General features: G+C 46.0%; 1 long non-coding RNA gene across 1 annotated transcript; it reads left to right on the plus strand.

Moving 5' to 3' along the window:
- Positions 1-395: 395 nt before the first annotated feature.
- On the plus strand, positions 396-25,632 carry LOC116657045. The gene is made up of 4 exons (XR_004311970.1): positions 396-409; positions 7,611-7,617; positions 9,259-9,262; positions 25,559-25,632. It is a non-coding gene; the product is annotated as an uncharacterized LOC116657045 (long non-coding RNA).
- The last annotated feature ends 1,092 nt before the right edge of the window (positions 25,633-26,724 follow it).

A 26,724-nucleotide genomic window follows, 5' to 3' on the forward strand; every position in this document is an offset into this window, starting at 1 on the left:
CTCTGCTAACAACCTTGATTTTAGCCCCCGAAGTCCCATCTGGGGCTTCTGACCTCGAGAACTGTGCAATAACTTGAGCTGCGTTGTTTTAAGACACCATGACTGTGGTAATTTGTTACAACAGCAGTAGGGGACACACACCGGCCCTTTGTCCCTCTGAGTGTGCGCCCCCTTAAGGCCTCCTGACTTAAATTTCTCCCTACACACTTAGGACTCCTTAACCTTCACCCCCAGCCCTCATCTCCCTCTTATGACTGAGGCATGGCTCAACCTGGGCTCCAGAAACCTTCGGTGCCACAGGTATGCTTCATTACACCACTCACTGGCTGATTTGTTGATTCGACAAAGCACATTTCTAGCAGCATGGGTTGCACGAGATGATTTCAGTGGCTTTTGAAGTTCTGGGGGCGTTCTCTTGGGGAAGGACAACTAATTTGCGTTTTAAAAATTTCACGTGAATTACAAGTTGTGAACATCACACAGCTTAAGGCTACCTCTGCCAGTTTGTTCCCAGTGAGTCATCGTCTTCTATCAGAGGCTGCTCCTAGTAGAAAGCTGGGTATCTTCCTCTATTCCTTACTTCCATCCACTCTCCTTATTCAATCGTGTTCACGGACAAGCTCTAACCACTCCACCTTGTGCCTATCGCTTGGATCTTTTCTCCGTCACTTTACCCTCCCCCCCAGGTGAGGCCCTCGGGGCTGTTCACCTGAAGTCACTGTAGCATCTAATTGACCCCCTCCCCAAGTCCCGCTCTCTACCAATCCATCTTCCCTCGCTGCCTAGGCAATGCAGACCTGATTTCGTTACTTTTTTGTACAACTCTACGGCCTGTCTCCCCCATTGTCATCTGGATAAATCCTAAATCCCCTACCAGGTCCTTGATGAGCTGGCCCTGATCACTTTCCCCATGTGACATACCAAGTCGCTCAGGAACACATTCCCCAGCCCATACCCTTCCCACCCCCACCAGGTACTGTATGTGCCTCCATTCTTTGTGCTTGTAGCTTTTTCTTCCCTCCTCCTTGCCTACGCTCTGTTTCCTGACTTTTTTGCCTACTTATGCCAAGATGAACAAAGATTTCTTAAAGGAGAAATGCCTGAATGAAAAGAAATTGGGAAAGAGCTGGAAAAGGCCAGGAGAGCCATCTGATGGCAAAGCAAGCAGGCAGAGAGAAGGCTGAGTGGAAGCATCTGGACTGCTACCCCATCTGAGAAAGTTTCAGCAGTTTTCAGGGAACCTTTGCGCCCAAGTCAGCCGTGGAGCGTACTAGGACAGAGTTCAGAGCAGCAGCAGCAGCTGGGACCCTCAGTCAGTTTCACTCCCTGTGGCAGGAGACCTGCAAAGGGGTGTTTGTCTGGCCCCAGGAAGATCAAGGTTGCATCTCCTCCAGATTTGCCTTTTCTCCCCCAACCCGTTTCTTTCTGTTGCTCTCTTAGCCTTAAGTGGCAACCTTTGTTAGAACACCTCTCCACTGTACTATAACCCTTGGCCCCCTTGCCTTCCTTATTAGAAAGATCTTTTAAACCAAGAACTTTATCTCAGTCATCCCCTAGTTCCTAGCTGTAACCACAGGATGTGGCACATTAGGGCTTTAGGAAAAGCTTGCTACTTAGAAAAGGCTCATCTTGCCTGACGCTCAGCAAGTCAAAATGCTGAGATGCCAGGGTTTGCAGCAAAGAGAGAGTCTGTCCGAAAGAGAGCCTAACAAAGAAAGAAAACCTCAAGCCTGCCCCCGGGAGGCAACGGGCTGGGGGGTATTTATGGGATGTGGAATTAAGCAGCAGGGAGGCTGGAGGCGTGGGGAACGCAGGGAGCGCTGGGAAAGGTGATTGGGAAAAGATGTGGCGTCCTCATTCTGCGCAGGCGTCAGGAGGCTACAGCTCTCTATACGCGCAAGTGGAGGCGCTTAGCATCATCGGAGGGTGGGGTTTTTGGCCGCCTGACATCGAGGTCACGCGGCGGACACTTGCGCACGCCCAGATGGAAGGTCGGTGGTGCTATCAGGTCTTAACCAGCTCGGCTAGAACGAGGCACAGCTGACTCCAAGTTGCTGGAAAACAACTCAGGGAAACATCTTAATTGTTTGAGCTACTAGCAACGTGGAGGACACGCAAGTCGTAAAACAAACTCATCAGCGAAGGCAGGTGAAATGGATTTGAGGAATCGTTACCCACGGTTTCAGAGGGAGAAGGTGTGCAAACATCATACTCATTTCAAAGATAAGGATGTATAATGGTGCCAGGGTTCGTTTGGGGTGCAGTGGGGATTTGAACACAGCTTGCCTGACTTCACTGCAGGTGTAAAACCTGAAGGTGGCCTGGCGGTGTGACCGTCATTCTGCTCTGGGGTCTACGGCAAGGACTCTTGATTGGAAATATTCAACAAGGAGATGTATTAATTCAAAAGTGAAATAGACTCAGGGTTTATCTAGATATTCTGAACTAATGAAAAAAAAATTTTAAGTATCTCTTTTCTTTGCTTCTTTCTGTGTATCAGAATCCTTTTCTTTATTCAAAGTTGTAGCTAGATGTTGCTGGTACCACAGCCATAACTTTTTGGGGTTTTTTTGATCTGTGTTAGGCTTTAGATTTTTTTTTTTAAATTGAAATAAAGTCGATTTATAATGTTGCATTAGTTTCTGGTGTACAACATAGTGATTCAATTATACACATACATTCCTTTTCACATTCTTTTTCATTATAGGTCATTACAAGGTACTGAGTATAGTTCCCTGTGCTACACAGTAGGACCTGGTTGTTTAACCCCGATCTTCAGCACTAGTGCCCTTACCCCAAATCTGCCAGCCCCCACCTTTAATAGGAGTTAACATAAATCTTCAACTTAAAGGGTCCGGAGATAAGAAAGGAAGTTACAAACAAAAAACCAGGTGGAACCAGCTGGGACCAAGATGGCAATGAAGAATGATAAATCAGCCCTTTTGGGTGTCAATTGTATGAAAATAGTTGGTAGTGGAGAACAGGCCAGTTACTTGCCTCAGTAAATTGTGTGTATTATTTGTGGATTTAACTGTTCCACTTTCAGGCTGGCCACCAGGTGCAAGAGACATCACCCACACTGCTGTCTCTACAGAGTGATGCAGGGGGCACTGTGGGTGGCTGTGGTAGCCCTGTCTTCTGTTAACCGCATATTGATCAGGAGTGAGCTGCACTGAACACAGACACACCTAATGATAAGCAAAAAATTTTGTGAAGTAAACAAAAGGTCTCTGTTGACCTCAAATGTCTTCCTGCCTCCAGGCTTGTAACCAATGTCACACATCTACCATTAGAACAGAAGTTTTTGGCCTGGGGACTGTGGGCCCCTCTCATTGTAACATTGTTTTTGTGCATTTCTTTCTGGACAGCTGGTCCATAGGGCTTGTCAGATCTTCACTGGTATCTGGGAATGTTCCCTCCAAAACCAATCAGATGTTTATCATTACCTTTTGTTTGAATTAAAATTTCCTGGAGGTATGATTATACCTTAAAACCTTAACAGTTATTCAGGAAAGAGATTTAAATAAGGTTTGTTTTGTTTTTAATTGATGTCTCAAAAAAGCTGGTTTGTATAACTCCCTCAGTACAAGTCTGCATCCTCATTTCTTTCAGTATCTAAGCCCTGAAAAATCCCAGGAAAATGTTGACGTTAGTATCTACAAGACCCGAGTTCAATTCCATGCCAGTTACTTATTGGGAAGATAGCCTAAACTTTCTAAAACTCAGTTTCCTTTTCCTTATAAAGACACTTATTCATCTATTGTTGGTGCAGAAAAATGTGTTACAGCTCAGTTGTGACAGCAACCTGGATCTGGGTGAGAGACCAAGCAGCACTCGCAGAGTTGGAGAACTCAGGTTTATTACGCCAGTGTACCCAGAGGAGTTAACACTCCAAGCTCTGGACCCTGTCTGTAGGTTTACACAGGCCTTTATAGGCTGCCAGTTTTACATTTTGCAACATCACATGCAAATAAAGTATAACAGAAGTTGACCAACCAGGAACAAGCTTTATACAAATAGACCAATCAGGAGTGAGAGATAACCAATCAGCAGTGAGCTCCATGCAAATGAAGTACTACAAATGGACCAATCAGAAGTTGGGGAAGTGGACCAATCAGAAGTGAGAGTAATAACCAATTAGGAGTGAAGGAAATAACCAATCAGAAGTGAGCTCAGGGAACCAATAGAATTTTACGGGTAAGTAAGCCGTTTCAGAGGCAAAAAGTGAGATAGGGCGAGGGGATGGGATGGTGCCGGCAGGAGAGTAGTGGCCCAGCTTGGGGGTCCTGCCGGTCTTTTATAGGGCTTCCCACCTCATTGTTACTCATATTACTTGCTTACTGTAGAACATTGAGAAAAACCTGAAAGGAATTAGAAAGAAAATAAACAGAACATAAAATTATGATCCTGAACCCTTGACAGCTGTGGTTCCCATTCTGTACATTGAGGGACTAGATATGCAAACGGTGGCCAGACAGTATACAAATACACAGCTCTGACCCGCAACCGGCAGCAACTGGTCCAGGAAGCCAACCCACAAGGGCTGCAGCTATCAGTCCCACACGGTCAGGACTTGGTCAGTACCCGCCAGCTTTCGTAATTTTGGGCCCCTGCTTCCAACTTAGGACCAACCAGGGGAAGGCAAATAGGCTCCCCTAACTGACCACACAGGATGCCCCGCTCCTAGGCAGCCCTTCTCCAGCTTCCCCGCGCCTACAGCCTCCTATCAGGGCACGCCTGAAGCTTTCGCTTCCACTACAAAGCTTTTCCATTCCTCTGCCTGCCTGGTGACCTCTGCCGTTCAAGTGATGGTGGCTGACTCCCTGGTATAGCAAGCTCTGAATAAGCAGTCTTTGCTCATTCTCATTTCGGTGATCTTGGTTATTTCCACAATATTATTCATCCTCCGTACTTTTTTCCTATGGACATTTATTCATCATATATATTTTATCATTTGGATATGATGTGTTGTATAGTTGAGAATGTGTCAAATACCTTCAAAATACCTTTTGAAATACCTTCAAAAAGATGATTTTTAAAAGGCTGCATAATAATCTAGCTGATGAACCTATTCTCATGTAGTTAAACATTGCTCTGCTGGTTGGCTTTTTAGCCTCTCTTTGCTCGTCTGTAAAACGAGAATACTCATAGCAATCCTATAGGATAGCTGTGAGAATAAAATAAAATAAAATCTGTGTAGCTTCTAGCAGGATTTCTGACACATGATAGCCATGCCATCAATGCTAATTTCCCTGTCGGTGAAGCAGGGTGCGCCGTGGGAGGGCTCCATCCCCCTCGTTCTCCCACTGCTCCTTCCTGTATTCTGGGTGCCTTTGCAGGAGCCAGGCTTCCCCACTGGGGTCCAAATAATTCCAGTGCCCAGGGAAGCAGTCTGGGAGGCACAGACCAGCCTTCTTAGCTTCCCTCACGGATAAGAGCGATTCAGACAGAGAACTTGGCGAAGGGTAAACAGAAACCCCAATAGGGTCTCTTCCTGTTGACATGGCAACCTGACTACCAGCTGTCAGGTAGTGTCGTCAGGCTGTGCACTTAGGGGACTTTAACCCTTACCTGATTAACAAGTCTCAGCGCTGGGAGGATGTGCCAGGTGTGTAAAAGTACCGGCCTCCCTCAACCACCTGCCGCAGCCAAGCTAAACAGGTCCCTCTTTGAAGCCTGATTTAGGGCGCACTTTTTGTTATCCTCCCCCCACCGCCAGCAACTGCTTCTTAACCCAAGGCTGCAAGTAATATCTGCTTGAAGACCTTTTGTCTTTAAGTTTCCGCCTGGCTGCCTTTCAAAAGCTTTCCCAGCCCACGCCTCAGCCCATCATTTGCAGGCACATCCTGTAAGGGGAACTACAGGGAGGCGCAATAGGCAAGAAACAGCCAGTTGCCAAAGGCACAAGTGATCGGAAGACAGAAATCACTTCCTTAAAGAGCAAGTGACTGCTCTGGAGTCAGAGACAAGTAATGTGGATCCCAGCTACCCTGAACACACGGCACAGTGGGGCCTAAGATGTCTGATGCAGGTAGAGTCACCCTCTCCTTTATTCTTTCAACTGCAGACAAAGGGTCTGATTTATTCCCTGGAGGGTCAGGCAGTTGTCTCCGGGTGGCTCTGGATGGTGACCCAGGTTGTACACTGCACAAAGTTGCCTGGCCAAGGGGCCCAACAGGGAGATTCAGTTTGCACATCACTCACCACTCTGGCATGTGGTCCCAGGGTGGGAAATTTTGCTAATTCAAAAAAGTTCTGAATAGGTTCACAGGGGCTCTGGTGAGGCTGGCTTACTTTCTCAAACTCTATCCTGGGGGAAAATGGGGTTAGGGATGAGGGAGGAAGGAGAGCTTTTTCACCTGGACCTCGTATTTCCAAAGGGCCTCAAATTTAAACTTTTCTCATGAAGTCCAACTGAGCATCTAAACATAGCACAGAATTGGACCAATAGGATTGAACAAGTAAGATAGCCCCCAATTCTTATCATGTGATTTTGGAATATCTCCATTTTCTAGTGCCATAGGAGTCTCCACGTGTGAAAGGGGTTTGAGCCCCCCAGAAGGCCTTGTTCTGCTTCCTAGGCCTAGATGGGCCAGCCCTGGTTCAGCGCGACATGGGTAGGGGTGTGGCTAGGTCTTGGTTCCCTCACCTTGCCTTAGAGGGATCTTAAACTAGTCAATCAGGAATTGCCTGATCAGCTTCAGTTAGGTAGTCTGCCTGATAGACCCCTGGCTCCTGGTAAAGGGAGAGTAACCTTGCCATAAATCCATCTGCTTTTTGCCTAGTATAACTTCCCTATTCCTGCTCCCTTCTGCCTGTAAAATCTCTTACCTTGTATAGCTCTTTGGGGCTCCTTTCTGTCTGCTAGATTGGATGCTGCTCAATTCACAAATCACTGAGTGAAGTCAGTGAGATCCTCAAAATTTACTCAGTTGAATTTTTGTTTCTACCACTATCTACTTCGTTTTATTTAGGAGAATCTGTTAAACTGTTAATTTGGGCTTTTTCCTCCACGCATTTTACCTTGATCGCCTTTCACAGTCCTTTTGCATCCTCTGCACCCGTCTGGTGGGGGGAGACGTGGACCCCAAGCCAAGAATAGGAGTTGTGAGCAAAGGCATGTGACCTCCTGAAGACCATCCCAGCCTCATAAAGTCAAAGACTTTGTTTTCTTTACTATGGAATCTTCACTGCCTGGCACCTAACAGGTTGGGTGATCAACTCTCCCAATTTGCCTGGAATTTTCCAAGGTGTAGTACTGAAAATCTCACACCCTGAGAAGTTCCTCATTTCCAGGCAGGTCACCCTACAAGGCTTGGGATGGCAGGTCACCCTACAAGGCTTGCTAAACAAATGAATGAATGAATGAATAAATGGCTTTTGTTTTCCAAAAGTCCACACTCACTGAAGCCATTATGCTAATTTCTTTGAGGACAAGAAGCTAGAGTAGGGGTTGGCCAACTAGTGGCCATGAGGCAAAGCTGGCCCACTGTCTGCTTTTTTTTATGTCCTGAACACTAAGTATGGATTTTTAAAATCCATTTTTAAAAAAGCAATGAGGAATACAGTTTTGTGACGTATGAACGTTTTGTGAAAATGAAATTTGCGAGTCTGTAAGTAAAGGCTTACGGGACGAAGCCACATCCATCCATTTCTGTCTTGTGTAGGGCGGCTTTAGCACTCCCAGAGCTGAGTACTTGTGACAGAGATGGCATGGTTTGTGAAGCCCAGAGTATTTACAACCTGGCCCTTTACAGAGCCCCGGGATAGAAGGAGCTGTCTAAACTCAAGAAGAGATCAGGGTTGAAGGGTGAGACATGGCCGGATGCTGATATTGCATCGTGGCAGTACCTCCTAGGGGAGCAAGTCTTCCATGTGGTGACTGAACAGAAGACACCAAGGCTCTCTGCTTTCTCAGGATTTGTGCTCCCACGGAAGCTGAGACCTTCTGAGGGTGGGACCATCAGGAGGTTGGTGATGGCCACGGGGAATGGGAAGTTCGGGGCCCTTTCTCCATCTTCTGGATTCTTAAGTGACTCCCAGAAAGGCAAATGCTCAATGGTGACTGAGATGGAATTTCTACCCAGCCTGGTGGGGGTCAGGCTTGGAAACTGATTTAAAGTAAGTTTAATTAAAACAAAGAAATAGCCAATGTCTTATATCTGAGCGTGGGGGCTAAGACTATCACTACACGTTCTATGCAGGGCTCTGCTGCAGGCGTTGAAGTGTTGGAGCCCTCACTGCAGAATCTAAGGACCTACATTACCTAAGAAGTACATCTGAGCCAAGGAGGCAGGAAGGGTGAGAAGCAGAAGCCAGGAGAGAGAGGAGTAATTTCAGTGTCCATAGGTTTGTCTGGCCTCCATCCCCTGGCACATAGCTGGTGCTAAATAAATGCTGAATGAGTGAGCATTATGTTTTCCGTCTCCCTTCTAGCCTTTCAGAACCTGTTAGAATCTGATATGGCTCATTTCTAGCTTTGTGTAAATTTAAGTCAATTGCTATCCGTCCTAGATATTTACAGCTAAGCCTGATCTGTAACAGTGAGATAAAAGACTATTCTCTACTTAAAGGGATTCAAACACGAGCAAATTAGCTGGGGGAGCAGGTGACCCAGATACGCTTCCAAGGCTCTTGAAATCAGAACCCCAGGGATCACGCAGACAGCTTCTGTATACCTATTAGGTGTCCGGTCCTAAGATAAATACTTTAAACGCACTGTCCGAAGTCCTCAAAGAGTTTCTGCAAAGTAAGTAAGTGTCCCTACCGGACAGACGGTGAAAACAAAGATCAGAGAGGTCAATAAACAAGCTCAAAGTCACGCAGCTACTTTTAAAAAATCATTCTCAGCCTTCTAAGTCCCCAATGGGAGGTGGGGTTACACAACCTGGAAGGAGATGTTTCAGCACCATTTCCCAGAAGAGTAACCTTTTTTTCTATATGATGAATCTCCGAACGTTTTCCGTTACATAGCCGTGACAGACTCAACGCTGTGGAAAACCTGTTAAGCTTTTCTCAGAATTGTTTCCCCAGTTACTTGCATCTGATTTTTTCATCAATCATCTCGGAAGAAACATAGATAAATCTCTGCTTCATTACCTTCGCCTGAAGCCTGGGGAAGTTTAGTAAGACAACTGCATTATTTTGAATAACTAGCTTTCTACCTTAGCATCTCCGTCTGTGTAAGAAAGTACCTGGATTAGAGTCCTCTGTCTGGTCGCCTTAGTTACACACGTGAAAAATCTGTCTCACGTGGAGTCTGGTTCGGTGATACTCCCAGCAAGGCGATGAGGTGTGAACAGAGGATTAATTCTTACCCCTGTTACTAGACCTGTTACTGAACAGACTCCCAGATCCACTATAAATTAGAAGGCAATGTCTCACAACACCTCGAGGACATGAAGACACGATTTACCTGGCAGGTATTTACATTTATTGCTGCTTGTTTTCATAATGCTGAATCCTTCCAATTTGTTATTTAAGGATCCTATTTGGTTTTTTTAAAACATTTTTTATTGATTTATAATCATTTTACAATGTTGTATCAAATTCCAGTGTAGAGCACAATTTTTCATAAGGATCCTATTTGTTTTTAATTAAAAACAATTTCTTTTTACTGAATCCTTGTGCCAAAACTCCCTATTTTATCAGCTTAAGGAAATGAGGAGCTTGTTTTGGGGCACAGAGGTTTCTCCCCAGGAAGGTGCATCTCAAAAGGGAGTTTGCAAGGGGCTTACTTTTTTGGTTTTGGAGTAATTCAGCACTAGTGGAACACTGAAGACCCAGGCTTTTAAAATCAGATTTTTTTTTTCTGAGTATAACATGCAAAATGAACAAACAAAACAAGGAACTGTAGACAATTTGAAAAAGTTAAAATAATAGAGTCACACCATTCAGTTGTAACAACTCTGAAGATAGGGTTTAGTATATTTTTATGTGCAGTCTTTTTTTAGGAGCCAAGCATTATGTTAAGTGTTTTTCATGGATTGACTTATTTAATCCTTTCAATCACCTCAGGAGATAAGTAATATTATTTATTACCCACATCTTATGGATGAGAACCTGGCCACAGAGAGCTTAAATAGTTTGCAGGGGGCCATCCAGAGAAAATATGAGGTAGATGTGGGATTTAGATTCACCCAAACAGTCTGACGCCCAATCTCAGACTCTTCAACACCATCCAGAGTTGTATTTCTATGAAGTTGTTCAACAGATATATTAATGGCGCTATATATATGTGTGTCTGTATATTATAGCTCATGTTAACATAGTTACTTACACTGAGTACATAGCTCAGTGTTCTTCCCTTTTTTCCCACTTATGTCATAAACATTGTCCCTTGTCATTAAATTGTTAAAATTTTTTTTTTTTCAAGTTGTGACAGGCCAATTGGGTTCATTTGCAGAAAATGTGTATTTATTCATCTGTAGAAAATATTGATCTCATTTCACTTCATGTTCCAAAAGAGATTCCAGATGGTGTAAAGATGGTTTAGAATTTCAGAAAAGAAAATTAAGAAAATGTAAGTGAATCAGGCCCCCCAGGGCTCAAATCCAAGTTCAGGGCAAGCTCTGTGACCTGGGCAAGTTACCTAACCTCACTGAGCCTCCACTTCTTAATCTGTAAAAAAGGAAATGATATCTAAATTAGAGAGGGGTGTTATTAAAGGATTAAATGAAGCACTTAGCACTGTGCCTGGCATGTAACATGCTTCCAGTAAACGTTAGATATTGTTATATATAGGGCTAGAAAAAAATTTGTCCAAAATTTCAGGGGATAAACAGCCCCCACCCTCGCCCCCAAAGACTCACTCTTAATAACCCACTCTATCTAAATAACCAGATGCCCCCAACCTTCACTCTGTCTTGATAAGAGAGTTTTGGTCTAATTAGCATCTAAGGAGGAATGGCTTTTATTCTTGTACGTGGCTCAAAGTGAGTTAAGCCAGCTTCAAATTGAGTTCAGAAATGAGAACGTTGTCTTCCTTCCTCTCCGCTTAGTTTTTTTCTTCATTATAGAATCACAAATGAGAGGCTTGGAGTATGAGTCTGCATATTTAGAGGAAACACAAATGCGATTTCCATAACCAATCTCCACTCTCCAAGGAGAAAGGCTGGCGTAATTGCTAAGCAGAAACGGTGAGTGAATTCTATTTCAGAGCCTCCGGTTAGATTTAGCCCAACCTGCTCACCCAAATGAAGCCAGAGTTGCTTGCAAGTTCAGTATCAGGTTGTTGACACTTAAAACATTTTTAATTGGGTTGACACCCTGGTTGAGAGATCTGCATGTAAACCCAGCTACACGTTGTGGGGAGGGCTGGCTGGTGCTGTTGGACAGCGGCATTTAACCCGGGAGCGCGAAGTAACACGTGGGAGATTAATGAAGCAGTTGGCACTTCCCACAGACTCTAGAACGACTATTTCAGCAGCGGAAGCACGGTGTCCTAGGGTTAGAAATTACCTTTGAGACGTGTGCAGTTTGAGCAACAGACTCTACACCAAGCTGTTGATAGCCTAACAGAGTATTTGAAGAAGTAGGGAGGTCATTGTTAAGAACAGAGCGATGTGAGAGCAGTCTAAAATTGGTCGAGTGTTAGTAAGAAACAACCCTAAGCAAACTGGGATAGATTTTGTTGGAAGCTGTTATTAGCTCAAACATTTGGTTGAGAATTCATATATTTGGGAGGAGGAAACATGTGGGGGGATATAAACACACACATATGTACACACAACACACGCACGTACATATCTAATACATAAATTATTATAAGACATAAAAATATACCCCCCTACCCCCATGTTTTAGTTTTGAATTGTAGTTTTCAGCTGACATCCTTAATTCATTCATCTGGGGAGTTGTGTGGGTCCTTGAGGAATGCTGTGGTCTTATTTTTTCCCGTGCTCAGATTTCTTTAAAGTCTTCATGTGCCTACTGAGGTTAAAGGTTTCCTGCTTGGGAACATCGCAAGTCCTCCCTGTCACCTTTCCCTAAAGAGGCGTATAGCCCTTAATGATTATGTAATTTGCAGAATTATACAATGGCACTTGTTGCTTCAACAGTTACAAACATCAGGGGCAATGGAAGAACATTAGAAAAAGAGTTGGGTGAGGACAAAGAGTAAAACATTGCAAACAGCCCCAAAGCAAATACGTAGTTTGTGCATCTGTGGCAGACTGTGCGAGCTGTCTCCCAGCATCCACTCATCCCTTGAACTTCAGTAATAAAGCCTCCTGATTTTTAGTTGGGCTTATGGCTTCCTGGAAGAAAGACTGCCTTTTCCCATCCTCCTTTGCAATTGAGCATCGTTGTGGGATAAGCTTGGTCCAAATGGACACGAGGAAATGTCTTGGGTGTGGCTCCTGGGATGTGATCTTCAAGGCCCGGCATGTCTTCTTCCTTGCTGCTGGCTGGGATGAGGATATGATGGTTCAGGCTCAAAGGACTGACGTGGACCATGAGAAGAAACCATGAGATCAACATGACAGGGTCTGGTTCCCTGTGACGGTGATGCTGTCGTGCTGGCCCTGGGCTTCTCAACACTGTGCTTCTCCAGGAAACAGAGAAACATCATTGCTTTAGCCACCTTTATTTTGGGTTTTCCCTCTCCTGCAGTTGAACCTGTTCCTAACTGACGTGGCCTTCTTCCCGCCTTTCTCCTTTCCCTCCCCCTTTAACGGAACTGGTCCAAGTTTCTAGACTAGTTTGTAGTTTTTCAATTTCTGTGCTATTGACATTTTGGGTTAGATGATTCTTCATTGTGAGGGGCTGTCCGGTGCGTTGTAGGATGTTTGGCAGCAACCCTTACCTCTACCCACTAAATGCTGGTAGGTCTTGCTACCAAAAATGTCTCTAGACATTGCCAAATATCTCCTGATGGGGCTGGGTTGGAGAATCACCCTCAGCTGAGAACCACAGGATGCGTTCAAGCAGAGAAGGCTTCTCCCTGGATTTGGGAAAACTGGTAAAAACTCAGTGTCTCGTCCCTTGACCTGTGTCTCTGAAGAAGTTTGGGGAACTCAGAGAAGCATGCAGTGAGATGGCCAGAGACGTATCAGGTTCCCTGAAGAAGACAGTCTTGCTGTGAAAATAAGTCAGTGGCCCTCCAGTTCTTTTCTTATAATCTGATAGAATTGTTAAAATCTTCAAGTCTCTGAATCAATGAATATGACTCTTTTTTTGACTACAGGAAATTGTAAGAACATTGGTTTGGGTAAGTAATGTAGAGAAAATACAAGATGATCCAATCAATTTTTGGACAACTCTCCATCCTTGTCACTAAATAAGCTCCTTGAAGACACAACTGTGTCTTACTCATATCTGCAGCATTAGTGCCCGACCCTAGGACGTATTCAGTGACTGTTCATGGAATGAAGGAATAAAAGAGAGAGTGTCTCAGTCAGTGTGAACTGTCATTCCTCCTACCACATGTTAAGTCTTTGGTGTGTTTCTCCTAGACTCTTGAAAATGTTTTCAGCTTTTTATTTGGTAAAAATTTTAATCATGTAGAAAAAGTTTTGGAAATAGCACAAAGAACTCTGACGCACACTACGCCCAAATTTACCAGCTGTTCACTTTTACTACAATTTCTTGTTTGTTTGCTCTATGATTTTTCTTCTGAACCATTTGAGAGTACATTGTATATACCATGCCCCTTTGTTCCTGAATACTTCAGTAAGAATATTCTCTTCCAAAAACCGCAGTAAAGTTAAAATTTCAAGGAAGTCGACACCAACAAACTTTTATGTCACCCATCATCAATTTTCCATTTTTGTCAATTGACCCATGAATGCCTTTGGAATTAATTTTCCCCAGTACAGGATCCAGTCTAAGGTCAGGTATTAAGTTTATTTATTCTGTCTATCTTCTCCTTTACTTTGGAACATTTTCACAGCCTTTCTTCGTCTTGTAAGACAGTAACATGTTTGAAGAACACACAGTACAGCCCCTTTTAAAATAGGATTTTCATCATTTTGAGTCTGTCTGGTGCCGTCCTGGTTGGAACGCCACGGACGTGATGTTGTGTCCTTCCAAGTGTCGCATCTGAAGGCACGTGAGGTCAACGGCCTCACCGCGTGATGTTCATTTTGATCACTAAGTCGAGGTGTTGTCTGGGTGCTCCACTGTATATTTAGTGGTTTTATCCCTTGACGTTTATCAGCAATCTGTGCAGATTCCCTGCCTCTAGAGCTCCCTGGACTTTTATCTATTGATGCTGGGATCCGACTATAAGCAAGAGCCCTCTCTTTTCCCCATTGATGACTTTTTAGTCTGCTTATTCCCATTATGGACCCATGCATCTCTGTTTTCACTTGTTTATAACTCGTGACGAACCTTAATTATTCTGATGCCTCAACAGTCTTAGATTTGGCCACCAGAGCCCCATCCAGCCAACCTCTGTGCCCCTGTGACATGCCTCCATCCTTCTTCTTCTTTTTTTTTTTTTTTGAGCATTTCGTTTTTTTCTGGCACAGGATGCTCCAGTTTCATCCTGTACCTTCCCTGACCTCAGATCAGCCCTTTCCCCTATGAGCCCTGGTTCCTTTTGGTTTCCTTAGACGCTTAATCTCTAAATACTAATAATGGTTACTTCCAAACAGTGGATTTGAGGATGTTTGTTAATGTACTTCTTGTGCTTTCCTGTTTTGCTTGAATTTTTTTAAAATAATGAGCACATATCTTTTTTTTTTTTTCCCTGCAAGAGCCATAAAGATATTAGGAAAAAACCAATAACACCACCAACCAGGTGGCTGCCTAGGTGAAGGTTCCAAATGGTACCCTCCTTCCTCTTTGAGTCCTCCTTCGCTGGTGACTGCACTTTTGAGGACTGGCAGAAATAGAACTTCTGGGCTCCCATCAGACCTTTAACCTTGGGGACCTCAGGTAGGAACTTTGCAGGGAGACCGGGAGTTAACACACTGCAGACATGAAAACACGAGGTCTAAAAGTTAAATGAAAAGGGAGCTGTTTTTCTCCCTCCTCTCCTCAGAGCTGAAGGGGGATGTGGAGCCTTCTGGGTGTAGCTGTACACAGAGGTGACCTTGCAGCGGGGGACAGAAGGGAAGGGCAGCTTCTCAGCCACTGTGAGCTTTGGGTCACGCCCCGACTGGGATTCATCAGAACAGAGCACAGAACCTAATCACAGTCCCTGTTGGGTGAAGTGGAAGGACTTCCTGTACTTGGTTGAACAGAAGTGGTGAGACCAGGCATCCTTGCTTTGTTCCTGATCTTGGAGGAAAAGCTTTCAATTTTTTTTCCCCATGGTGTATGACTGATGTTAGCTGTGGGTGTTTCGTATATAGTCTTTATTCTGCGGAGGTAATTTCCTTCCATTCCTGGTTTGTTCAGAGCTATTTATCATGAGAGGATATTGAATTCTATCAAACACCTTTTCCCCGAGTCTATTGAGCTGGTCATGTGACCCTGGCCCTTCATTTCGTTAATGTGGTGTATCACATTAATTGATTTTCATATGTTGAACCATCCTTGTCTCCGGGGGCTAAATCCCACTGAGTCACAGTGTATGATCCTTTTTATGTGCTGTTGAATTTGGTTTGCTAGTATTTGATCGAGGATTTTTATGTATTAAAAAATACTGGTTTGTAGTTTCCTTGTGGTATCTTTATCTGGCTTCAATATCCGTGTGCTTTTGGCCTCATATAATGAGTTTGGAAGGTTCCCACCTCTTCAATTTGGGGGAAGACTTTGACAAGGATTGGCATGAATTCTTCTTTAAATGTCTGGTAGAATTCACCAGTGAATCCATCTGGTCCTGGGTTTTTCTTTGTTGGGGGGGTTGCCCTGTATCTTTATTTGCTAAATCTGGCAACTCTTAACGCCACTGGACGAAGAAGGATGGAAGGGCTTCCTGGCAAAGGAGACGACCGTGCAAAGAACCTCTCTCTCTATTTTTTTTTTCCCACAACTGCATATATATATGCTTTCATTCTCAGGCAGCTTTCTCTGGCTGACATTCCAGTGGTTCAGAAACTCTTGCTGGAAGAGAAGTCCTTTTGCCGAAGAGTAATGATGACATTTTCAGCACTAACTCTATGAACTGGATGTATGCCCATTCCTGAGCTAATCACTCTGATTGTGGGCCCACGTCAGATTCAGGGCATACAGTAAGCGCAGTGGGTGCTGTTGGACCACACAGTTCATCCTCCAAAGGGACACTGAGGTCCGGCCATGAGAAGGCGGAATGGACACTAGGTGAGCAAAGACAGCAGATGGTCGCTTCTAGAAGTGGTGGAAAGGAGGCCAGTGAAAGCTTGTAGAATGAAGGGACCCTTGTTTAAAACCACAGAGACGTAAAAGTGTGTTTTGTCTGAAAAGTAACAAACAAAAAGCAAGAGGGCAGCCACGGACTGGAGGAAGGAGAGGCGAGGAGCTGTGAAGGATGCACTAATCTGTTCAGAGAATTTCGGGTTTCCGAAGGCTGCAGCTTGTGCTTTCCTCTTTGGGCCTTCCTTGCACCACGTGGGTGGGAGAGGCAGTGCCAGATTTCTCGCTATAAACTGTAGCTATTCCGTCTGCTCTGGACGTGGTCCCAGCAGCTCCCATGGGCACTAGGTCCAGCGTGCGACATCACCCCTTGTTGGTCTCTCTCGCCCTGTGCACACTTTTGCAAATGGCTCCTTTGCTAATGCCTCCTCAGTTGGCCTGTTTGGGCGTGTTAGCTGTGCCATGCAGGGGTCTTGACTGGCACGACAGCCTGTACAACTGGGGGTACCGTGCAGTAGAACTGGCCCCCCAAACCAGATGTTTCTCTGGGCAGAGCCCTGCCTCGTCTTCATCTTGGTACATAGAAAGGGGCTGTCAAATAACAGTACATGAATCTTGCAACGTGTTGGCCAAAAGTCAGCAGGAGAAAGAAATGAATTACAGGCTGTTTGTCACCAACAGGCTACCCAATCAAGCTCCTTCATGATTTATAATACAAAGTAGGCTTCAAGAGGAAACATTTATCTTAGCTTCATCATTTCTTCCTGCTAATGATGTTTACTCTGCAAAATGCTTCTCATAATTTCCTTTTCTTCCCCTACAACTGCATCCTCTTGTCAGTATCCTCTTTTGTGCCAAGAGCACAAACAGCCTCAGAGACTCCAACTTTCTCAGAAGAAATGTGGCTCTGTGAATTACTCTCTGAAATGAGACTTCTGAAACTCAGCTATAGAACTAAATAAGAACTCTGAGAAATATCACAGGAGGATGAATGAACGATTCTACCCAAATGGATACGAGCAAGTCAAGGTCAAGCCACTCTTCTAACAGCGACATTCAGAGGCCACCGATTCCATCCATCCATCCATCCTTCCTTTTGTCCTTCTGTCCGTTGTATATTTATCTGGTGCTAAGAGAATTAGGCTGGGCTCTAGAGAGACAAGAGTGAGCAAGACAGACCCAGATATGGTCTCTGCCCTCCCAGAGTTTATGGTGCAAAGGAGCACTTATATTCCCCCGTGCAGTGTGATTCATTTTAGAAGGGTACCAGGCATTATAGGGACACATTAACAAGGGGGCCTCAGGCAGTCCAGAAGGGAGGGCCAGCGCAGGCTTCCCAGGAGACATAGTATGTAAGCTGACGTGGAGATGAGGAGGACTCAGCCAGGTGAGGGAGGAGGATGCACAAGGCGGTGGAAACAGCACGAACAAAGGCGTCAAGGTGGATGGGATACAGGCGGTTCTCCGTGTCTCGTTACATTCCCCACGGTACCTGGTCTACACTTGAATCTGACTTTGATCCCATCACAGCAGTGGTCTCCAAATCCTTCAGCTCTGTTCCAGTTTATCTCTGGTCCATTGCCGTCTCACTTTTGTCAAGGCTACTCCCTGCAAGTACCTCTTCAGTCACATCACAGCTCCGGTTAGACATACTGGGGCTCAGAGTCCCACCTCCTTAGGCTACCGTTCAAGGCTGTTGGTGTTTTGTCTGTAAGCGGCCTTTGTGGCTGAAACCCAGCTACGCTCTCCACACACGCTCAGCTCGCTATTCTCGTCACAGCTTCAAGCCTGGCTTCTGTGCCTCTGGTTGGGTTTTTTCCTCCGCCTGCACTGTCCTCATCTCCTTTACGCCTGGGTTAGTCGGGGTCTCAGCACGGTCCTGATGGTACCCTCAAACTGGGTAGCTGAGAAGGATGAAAAAAAGAGTCATGTATTTACAAAGATGTAGGTAGGGTTTAGGCGAACCAGCATGAGATGGTCAGTTCCCACCGCTGCCCACGACCACTCTAGACCTGAAGGGGCAAGAGATGGAGTGGTTACCAGACTCAGAAAGAGTAGCTTTATGGAGAAAGCCTTACAGCTCATGCCCCTCCACCCTCCTACCACCTCCAAGGTCGCTGGGCTAGTCCAACCAGAAGCCCGAAGGCAAGGTTGCCTGTTAATGCAGTCGAAACGGGTCAGCCTTCCCGGACAGAGCAGGGGAGAAGAGAGTGCAGAGAAGACCCAGAGGGATAACGGGGCATCAGCACCCTCCCCCTGCTTCCACCATTCATCTCCACCTTTTGAAATAATATCCATTAATTAAGATCCAACGTGGACACCAATCTACCCAAGATTCCTCCCACCAGTGCCGCCCCCCCCCCCAACCTGCCGTCTGGCTGGGAGCACTTTTCCTCAACTCTGAACGTGCCAAGGACTTTCTCAGGATCTCTGAGTACTTCAGAGACCTTCAGGATCTCTCATAGTTCTTCTCATACTGAACCCTGATTCCCTCAGCATTTGTCTGCGTGTGTCTTACGTTGTGTTCCCCCGAAGCAGATGCCGAAATGAGAATTTGGTCTATGGGGAAGTGTTCTCAGGAAGAGCTGGCAGGGAGGCAGGAAGAAAGAGGGGAAGGGAACCAAGGCCAGGGCATGACTCCATGCTGTGGGAGGGTGGGGGCCCTAGGGCCAGTGCACGGCTGCCCTCAGAGTTGACCCCATCAGAGGCAAGGAGCTGACTAGATGGAATCCCGCAAAATCAGTCACTGGTGAAGGAGTCCCTGTTCTCTGAGCTCACGGGCAAAGTGGCTCCAGCAGCCTGTGGTCAGATGCTAACGAAGGGATGTAGGGTCTGGCTGTTGCATGTGGACGCTTCCTGGGATCTGATGTGGACAAAAGTGATAAAGGAATTGAAAGTGATTGAGTGAAGCACTCACAGCTCTTCTCTGTCCTTGGATAGTGAGTTCTCCAGGGTGAGGACTGGAGTCCTCTGTGTAACACCATGTGTATCTTTACAACATCAAAGTCAAACACCAAGGCTGGCTTCATGGATGCGCTTATGAAACTACATAGCACTTAAAAGGATTCCATGCTTGGTTAAATCCTCTGTTGTCATCATTTTGAATTTCTTAACAATTACTGAATAAGGAGACCTACATTCCGACTTTGCCCTGGGCACCACAAATTACATAGGAAGTTCTGTCTAGCCGTGCTTGCCACAAATTAAGCATTTCAAATGTGTTTGTTGCATGAAGGAATGAGTGCCTGCCATTCATTAGGTGGTCAATAAATGCAGGTTAAATGGGCGGGTTAGGAGAAACTGTCGACTTACATCTTCAACTTCAAAAATAAAGATGAGGGAATGGGGTCTTGCCGCCTGACCCCCTTCCCCTGATTCCTCCAGCCTTCACACCTCTCTAGGTCCCTGATGAAGTGCGGGCAGGACTTGTTTATTTCAAGCTGCTATTTATTTTTCTCTTCCCGTGCCATGGAAAATTCTTGGCATCAGGCAGCCTCAGGGCAACACTATTTTTATTTCCCCAGCAGAATAATTAAATTTAGGCTCAGTTGCTTTTCCCCAGCAGAGAGGCTGTGGGCAAAATGGGACGAAGAGGCTGCCGCCGAGGGCTGGTTGGGATGGGTTCCAGAGAGACCAGGCACAGGGATCTGAGACATATTTACATGGATCCATGTGGGGAAGAGGGAGCGAGGGCTTTGCTAAGATCAGACAAGCAGACGCTTCTGCTGCGCAGGGCAACCACAGACGTGTCTTAGAATCTTCAGGCTGGATGGAGATTGTAGGGATGATCTAGACCAGGGGTCAGCAAACTATAGGTCAAGGGCCAAATCTGGCCCCCTGCCTGATTTTGTAAATAAAGAGCTAATGGACCGCAGCCATGGCCGTTCATTTGCATATTCTCTCTGGCTGCTTTCATGATACAACGGAGTTAAGATGTAACAGAGACCATCTGGCCTGCCAAGCCAGACATATTTATTATCTGGCCCTTTAGATACAAAATGTGTTGAGGTCCGACCTAGACAAGGAACACTCGAAATGTGTTATGTGGACATCTTTCAGGATGCTCCATATAAAACGATTCTGGGGCCAAGTCTATTTGGAAAACGCACAGACCTCATCTCCCCTTCTTGGAACTTCACAAACCACATCGCCCCGCTGCAGCAGACCCTGTGAGCGCCGTTCCCACAAACAGCGTGCACTCTGCTTACCAGACGCATCTGTGGCTCCAGCCCTAGGTTCGTGTTCTGTTCTTTGCTGTGTTTGCCTCCTGGCCCAGGGAGCATGTGCAGGGCAAGCTGGGAGCACCTGAGAGCCAATGACCTTGAAAGCGGACTTCAACCAGTGATGAACAGTTTAAGGGAGAAAATTCCTGAGCTTCTTGGCCTGTTGGTTGGGAAAACACTGAGGTCACCCATGGGACCGAGGCCTCCTTGCCCACAGGGGACAACCCGCTCATGCATGCACCCTTTAGTGATTGTCCTCACTTCTCCTAGAGGAGGTCTTTGAGATCACCTCCCAAACGGACTAATCCTAGTCTGATTCGTACCTTGGAGTGTGCTCTTGGGGGAACCCAAGCTAAGATAACAACCAATTAAAGGCTCTGAGAAGTTCTGCAGTAAACATACATGTCTTCTTAATTTGGCCCTCAAGCCTCTTTTTTTTTTTTTTTAAAGTTTGGCTTCTAGCCAACTTCCCGGCCTAATTGTCTTCAAATCTTCTCCACTCATCTCAGACTTTTCTTTTTTTTCAATTTCTTGAACCCGCTGTACTCTTAATGATGCTATTTTTTTTTTTTTTTTTACCTAGTTCCCTTGTCAACTCCTGCTCATCCTTAAGGCCTTAAATACAATGTCATATCATCCTGGAAATCATCCAAACCCTTCCCCCCAAGAAACCAAACAAACCCAAACCAGGTCTTGGGTGTTCCTGCTGAGCTTCCCCTATCATGGTGCTTACCGAACCACATCATTCCCAGCCTGTGTGTCTGCCTTCCCTCCAAACCATATCACTTCATCAGAATAAGGACCATGTCTGTCTTGCTCCCCCATTGTATCCCAGAGCCCAGCAGAAGTGCTTCATAAGTATCTGTTGACCATGTGGATGGAAGGTTGAATGCTTCACGTAGCGCACAGACCCTGGACCAGTTTCTTGGTCAAACTTTAGTCCAGCTCCTTGGAGCCCAGCTCCTGACTGGTCCTTTCCCTTGGCCGGCTGAAGCTAGGTTTAGCAGTTCTGTGAGATTCCTCCGACTCTTGATGCCCCATCAAGTTCCTCTTAGTGATTTTTCACCCATTCCCTCATTCTGCCCATTGACTCTAAACTCCCACTTGTCCCTGTTGTAGTCAGAGATGAGTTCAGTTTCTCTCCCCTGTTTGAACGGTTTCGATCAAAGTCTTCTTTGCCTGTTTAGCTTAGAGTTGAGCTCAATTCTACATCGAAATCTCTCTCCTCTGCTGCGGTGGCTGGAATAAAATGGGTCAGTGTGAGAGAGAGTTGACACCTCTTTCCTGTCTCATTCCCCACCATGCACCTGCTACCTCCCTGAGTCCCAGGCACACAGAACTATAACGTTTTCCTGCCTGTACCACACGTGTTCCTGCCTTCTTGTGCATGCTGTTCCTCTTCTTGGAAGAAAAGGACTCTTTCGTCTTCTTTGTTTCATGATCTCCAATTGTGAATCATCTCCCAAAGGATTCCAAGGAATATCTGGAATTATCATTAGCAAGATTTCCCAAGACATCCACAAGTCCTCTTCGATCACTTACGATGTACAAAAAACTGTTCTCAGTGCTGGGGATCAGGGGAAGGGTTCCCTCAGCGTGGATTCCCCCGCAAAGCAGACCCTGAGACAAGGAATTAGGTGCAGGACGTTTATAGGAAGGCAAACCTAGGGAGCAAAAGTAAGGAAATTGGGAAAGTGAATGAAGGAAAGGAGAGAAGGTGATGAGCGGGTGTTAATGGGTAAATTACCACTGCGGGCAACTGGGTCTCAGCCTCCGTGGGGACCTTCTGAGACGCTGAGAGGAACTTGCCTCATAATTATAGGGCAGGGAGGCTAGAGGATTTGGCCATTGACTTTTCTCGCCATTGGCTGAGAGTTGCCTGTGGGGGTTTCAACCCTCCCCATGCCCTTATTTCCCCTGCCTGCTATAGAGCAAGCTCTCAGGGTTCCAGAGAAGAGAGACACGTGGACTTGAGGTAGGCGTTGTCAGTGTGCCGGAAAGAATCTCCTGAAGTGACCAGGGAACTCAGGTGTGCTGAGAAGATGCACGCTGAACGTTAGCATCATCTGCTACTGAGTGACATTCAAAACATGTAACTTGTGTGGCATCAGCCCACATCAATGGGAACAGGTGCTGGTGGGGAACATCTGGTGTGGACACGCCAGTAACTGCAATCAACCCGCCCCGCCTAAGGAGGCAGAGAATCTCGGTTCTCAGGCTGAGATTCTCCAGGAACACTTGATGTGATTTCTATGATGTCTTCCTCTTCCAGAGATTTTTGCATCAGCCCCAGAGCAGCTCAGAACAGTTGAAACGAAGATCAGAGACACCGTTACCACCAAGCTGGCTTCGCGCGTGCCCTCAGGGCACAGACAAAAGCCTCGCACTCCTCTGAGAGCGATCACCTGCCTCTAGCTTAATTTCAAAGGGCTTCCAAGGGTCAAGAAATCCCAGTTCATTCCTGCACAGCCACCCAGAGATTAGAAGGGATTTCCATTCTTCACCTCTGCCCCGTTTTTGATTTCCGGGTGGGTGTGGGTAGAGGGAATGGAGAGTTCATGAGCGATGAGACACGTTACTAGGCCATTTAATGTCTTCACTCTTCCACACATGCCTTTCAGGGGGAATCAAAGCTCTTTCCTCCAAGACCAAAGTGTCAGACAAATCGAAGTTCTCCTTTTTCCCACTTTTAATTCCATTATTGATTTTCATTAAGCACTTCAGAGGTCCCCAGTACCTACAGCTTTCTTTCCTTCAAAGAGAGAGATTTTGAGAAAGCCGTGGGTTCCAAGCTTTCACAGGCCAGCGGAGACATGGCAGCCTCACCATCAAATCAACCCTGTCCTCATGCCGAGGCCTCCATCTCTCTCCCCATTGAAAGGTCCAAAGATTTTCCCAGGATTCACCTGTGGGCAGATAACCTGAATGAAGTCAAAGTATACCCTTCAGGTAAAAAAGGACAAGAAACGGTAATGGGAAGCTGACGAGGTCAGGGAAGTTACTTTGACTATAGAGATAGATCACTGATTTTTGAAATGGCTTTATCTTATAAATACGAATGTGCCGTTGGACCTGGCTGAGGTCCAGAAATCAATAAGACACAGAAGGGGCTGGAAGCGCCTTTGTGGTTCTGCCCCCAGACCCTCACAGCTGGTGGGTGGCTCTGGAGGATTGTCCACTCTGCGTGGGCTTTCCCGGGCCCCTAGACAGTGGGGTTGCTTCATTCTTTGTGTCTTTGATTCTCTGCACGGCTGATTTTCTGGTTTTGAGCTAAGCTAAAGTGAAAGCAATCTTCAACTGAGTGTAAATCTTCATTCTTACTAATCTTTAAACCTAGTACAACCTTGGGGGAAGGGCATAGCTCAAGTGGAAGAGCGCATGCCCAGCACCCAAGAGGTCCTGGGTTCAATCCCCAGTACCTCCTCCAAGCGGAAAGCGATGAAGAAACCCAATTACCTCCCCTTCATGAAACAAACAAGTGAAACTAGCACGGCCTTTGTAATCAGACCCAGTCTGCTCATCTTCCATGAAAGCCCATGCTTTCTTTTTTCAGCACCGCATTAATCTGCACCCAAGCAAGTATCTTAATGTTCCCCTTCCCACCCCTTCTGTTCCAAAAGGGCTCATTCATTTCTTCATTTGTTCCTTTCATATTCATCCAGCACCTACTGTTTTCTAGGTGCTGCTCCAGGGGTTCAGGATAGTCTACAAGACGGGCAGGGCTCTTGCTTTCAAAGATGTTACTTAACAGGCCAGTAAGCGGCTACATAAGTTGTGTAACTGATATGGCGCTTTCAAAACTCACACAAAACATAGCTACATGTTTTTAATCCACAAAGCATTGAGAAATATCAGTTTTTTTTTTTTTTCTCTTTCTCTCTCGTTTTTCTCTAGGATGCTTTCTGCCCTCTGTGTCTTCGGCTGATACCCCAGAGTGCCAAGGTCAAAGTTAGGAAGGAATTAGAAGAGATAAATTTTCAGGTGATTAAAGTTTGTCTATCTGCTCCCTGGCACTTGCTATACTTTTCTTTAAAAGAAAAAAAAAAAAAAGAAAAGTCTTGGTTTACAAAAAAGATGATCAGATGGGAAGGGATTGGGGGAACATCTGGTCCCAGTGCCCCCTTTCCCTCAGTGAGGAAGAATGGAGAGCAGGGGACCAGCAGCAGAGCTGGGAGGAAAACTCACTGTTCCGCCCATCACGTCAGCATCCCCCTCCCAGGGGCTCTGCTGCCCTTCCTTCCCTTCTCCCATGGTCTCCCTCCTGCCTTTTTATACTTTCTTCAAGGAAAGCCATGGGCTACAGGCCACCCAGATTTTAAAATTCCATTGCATTCCTCCAGTGGAAGAATTCCCTTCCTAAATGACACAGAAAGATAAGGAAAACCAAGTCATACTGTTACTGCTGCTTCCCTGAACTCTCCTGGGTTCCCTCTGGGTTCTGGACATATGAGATGCTGCCACTGTTGCCTCTTCTCTTCCTCCTCCTCTTTTTCCTCCTTGTTTGGGAGAACAATTCATTGTCATCAGATACAAGCCTGAAATAACGGCAGGGCACTCCTTTGGGTAGTTTGACATCCACTCGTGTCATCACAGGAAGGAGCTAGACTGTGGCGCAAAATAGACGTGGGTTGGAATCCCAGGTTTTATTGTTCTGTGACCCTGGTAAGTCACTCGACCTCTCTAAATTTCATTCTCTCGGTGAAACAGAGATAATAACACCAACCTCTTCAAGTTGTTGAGGGGATTAAGTCAAAGGCCGCCCGGCAATACTTGAGTGCAGTAGACACTCTCTTAGGGGCAGCTGGGGACAACAGCAAGCATAGCAAACTGCTTGTCCAGAATGAGATGGATTAGAATGGTTACAAGACATGGGATACACAAGTTCACATGCCCGAAGCACAGTGAGGGCAAACAGTACCAAACCGTCAGAGCTCGGAACAGAGAAAGGTCGATTACAGGGCTGAGCAAGGAGAGCTGGGGGCTCGTGCCCAGAAAACCTCGATCTCCCCAAAGGGTTGCAGCTGAACATCTTCAAAGGCCATCGGAGGGAGCGGCACTGATGGTTGATGGAGATCAGTCGCTAGGCACCAGAAGGTCTGGGAGCCACCGCGCAGGATCATCAAGTAGTTCACGTCTTCCCTTTGGTGGTGGTTTTTAGCATCGGAAAAACTCAGGAAATATGCATGAGATACTATGATCCCGGTGCTTCAGAAAGGAGCTGCAGCAGAGGATGTGGGGGAGGAGTCTGTCCCCGAAAGTCCCCACCGGTCTTGCTCGGTTACACATATATACAGCCCACTTTGCATTCCTGCAAAGATGCTTCTTTTCAGTCTCACAGGGACTTGTCTAAGAGGCCCCATTCTGACCCCACATTTCTATTTGAACAGATCCGAGGCTCACTCAGAAAGGTTGGAGGGCTTTACAGGGCCACACAGCTAATGGTGGCGGGGCTGGGACCAGAGTCCAGCCCTCCGTCTGTCTGGTCCACATCTCCAGGCCAGCCATTCCTCCAGGGGCGTGGCCCTCCCCGTCACACAGTCTGAGCGCTCACACGAAGTGGGAGAAATCCAGACCAGAAGGAGCCGCTGGTCAGTTACAGTTCATGTTTCGTCACTAAATGAGTATGGAAAAAACCTGAGCATCCACTGTTCTTAGAGTCAGAACTGTGGATGAAGTATTGAAAACCCATGACAGGAACGTATTCCTCAAGTGTGCTGGAGTGGAAACCACATGGAGAACCTGCTTTATGTCAGAACACACTCCAGAATTTGGTTATTTTCAAAATAGTACCGTGCCACCAAAGGATCAAAGAGGAATCTGAGTCCGTGTGCCCCAGACTGCAATTAGAGGAGAGGAGGCAGGCACAAATAAGACTTTCAGAACTGAATGCACTGGGTTGCTGTCGCCCCTTGTCCACAGGCTGGGTTAACCTTTGCCAGATTCAGCGGATTGCTCCCTAGTCCTTCTCCGAGCTCAGGATTCAGCGAAGATTTCTCATTAGCTCTACTGGTGCCGAAGGTCAGCTGAGGAACAGGACTCCTGTTGGTTTCCTTCCAGCCCTTTCCAAACCCTTTCTCGCAAAGGACTATTTCAAGCACAATTCCTGATCTCATACTTGGACCCATTTTTAGATGCTAAAATACAGAAAATTAGGGGTTCTAGGACTGGGTATGTTTCTGTCATACTCACCAAATTGCAAGGGTGCTTGTAGCTCTTGGAGAGGAAAATCTGAACTATATTTAATCCCAGGAAGCTCAGGTTAGCTCCTTTTGTACAGTGA

Source organism: Camelus ferus, chromosome 17 (genome assembly GCF_009834535.1).
Source record: "Camelus ferus isolate YT-003-E chromosome 17, BCGSAC_Cfer_1.0, whole genome shotgun sequence".
Classification (NCBI taxonomy): Eukaryota; Metazoa; Chordata; class Mammalia; order Artiodactyla; family Camelidae; genus Camelus; species Camelus ferus.